This window comes from Rhagoletis pomonella, unplaced genomic scaffold (genome assembly GCF_013731165.1).
Source record: "Rhagoletis pomonella isolate Grant_MI unplaced genomic scaffold, Rhpom_1.0 Rhpom_scaffold_00006, whole genome shotgun sequence".
Lineage (NCBI taxonomy): Eukaryota > Metazoa > Arthropoda > Insecta > Diptera > Tephritidae > Rhagoletis > Rhagoletis pomonella.
The window spans coordinates 39,464,808-39,467,293 of NW_023458560.1; positions in this window are offsets into that span (position 1 = coordinate 39,464,808).

The window sequence follows — 2,486 nt, forward strand, 5'->3', positions numbered from 1 at the left end:
CACGTTTTAAATATTCTTCTTGTGCATAATTGTTTTGATGCCAAATTTAATTATACGCACTGTTTGTCAGTGAATTTCCAAATGTTTGTTCTTAGCTACTTGGGTTCAATGGCGCTAAGGAGCTGCTGCTCGCCTTATTATCAAATTCCATTAAGATTGCTTGTACTCTTACAGTCATGCAATTGATTGATGATCTCAATATGCAGAGAGTATTCTATTTCTGTGTCAATTAGTTTAATTGAAAATTATAATTTACCATTTTCCTAACTAGTTATTTATATTCAAAGGATTCAGTGTTTGTTTCATTTGCAATAGGAGTTGTGGGAACTTTAATTCGAATTTGGATTTTTGATTCAAGTCCATGGCCCTAATATCTCTTTAAGAGTAAATAAAAAAGTATTATTTCTGAGCTCTGTAAGTGCCTAAAGTTTTAAGCTTGTTTGGCTTTATCGTCAGTAAAAAATCAGATTCAATATTTAGATAGTAAACCTAAATATTATGATTGCTGCTCCTAGAAATAGAACCAATTAATTTTGTTTATAAAGCATTGACGATAGCAAAATTTTAACTAGCTTAAGTCTGAAATACTCTCAAGAAAGTATTTATGAAAACTAGTATCGCCCCGTTGTCGAAATTCAACCACTTTCCTTTTTTCACACACTTTTCACATTTTTCCTGGGAAGTTTGTTAGGTCCATCAGCACCTGTTGATCGTCTAGGTCACTTATATTGTTTGGTGGTGTATTACATACATTATGTTAAATAATTTTAAAATTCATAGATGGTGAAACCAAAGCAGGCATTCATAGGCTTATACAGAAATTGGAATAACTCGGCTCTGGAGCCAACCTATCGGGTCCATTTTTTGCAGGTATATTTCTCTTGATGTTAGTAACACGCTTTACGAATTTGAAGCAAATCGGACCATAAAAAAAATTCCATAATAACTCGACTCCTGCGGCACCTACCGGAAAAACAAATAAAATGCGCACCTCCTTTTTGAAACACCCTTCGAACAAAAGAACAAGCATTCAAATCGGTTGAGAAACATAGGCGTAGTAGGGAGGAATAGATTTGTATGGGATTTTGATAGCGTATTAATATATAGATAACATTGCGTGAGTTCCGTCAGCACCGTCAGCAAGTGTTCGACTTAGAAAGTTTTCGAAGCTTTCCATTTCTTCTCTATCTCGGAAGTTATGACAGAAGTTATTTGTTGGATATCCGATTCCCACTGTGTATGTTCCCTTTTGGCAGCGACCAATGCTGACTATAACAAGCACCCTGAGTTAAAAGCGTTCGAGGATAATGAGAGCGATGGACCTATCCGAGTCGGCTCTGGGCGATATTTGATGTGCTAACCCACTTTTTGGTTCTCTATTCCACTTTCTGTTTGCCAGTTCGCCAAAGTAGAGTTTAAGCCATGGTACACCATCTTCATGGGAGGTATTTGTGGCAGAAAGCGATGTTCGGGAACAGGCCAACTTATTAGTCTCAATATTACCTGGTATATATTTGTGCCATCGAACCCAAATGATTCCAAATCACTTTTGTAATGTATTTGGATTCCAGATCATTTGGAATATTTCTACGTTCGAGCAGTCCAGTTAATAGTGTTTTGACTGTCCGACTCAAATAATGACCTTCTGTAGGTTAAGAGTTAAGACAATCCCTGCATAAGTTACTGCGAATATACACCACTTCTCCCTTCCTGAGAGAGGTTTATTAGACTTCTAAGACCGTATCCTGCTTCCATCCGTTCCTCTAGGGCAGGGATGGGCAGATTTTTGGCTCTTAAAGCGGTCAAAGAGCCAGCAAGGGCTGCGCAAGAGGTAAATCAGTTCTCAGGGTAAAGGGGATGTAAAAAATACGTTAAAAGCATTCCCCCTTCATGCTGGCTCTTGATGTTACTCACTACCAAGCACCTTAATGTGCCAAGCCGGCTTCAAAGTGCAAAAGGCTCCTGGAAGCCACTTGCCCATCTCTGCTCTGGGGAGTATGTGTGGTAAGCATATTTTCCAAACTCGTGTCGGTTTTGGCGACTTAAAAGCGCAAAAAATGGCGTTGCTCTGTATTTGTTGGGTTCTAAGCACAACGCCTTTGGAGAAAATCTGCGTTCTAGTTATCATTTTGCCAATAGTGGCTGAAAAAATAGTTCCAACAACTCGACCACTGCAGCGTCAATCAAGGTGCGGTGGCTGCAATACAGGAGAAGGTTGAGTACTTAGGAATAAGATAAGGCACATGTAACAACATGTTCATCTACTTAGACAATCAAGCGGCACTCAAAAACCTTAGCAGACTACTGTATGTGAGCAAAACTCATGAGGTCTTTTTTAGTGTCACTTCCTCTTCTCGGCGGAAAGAAAAACTCTAAAGCATTCTTCTTGCATTTATTTCAATCAATGGAATTCCACAGACAAGTGCAATAAAAAATAAACCAAGAATTTGAACAATCTTAGCCTTAAACATTTATTTAGACGAAGA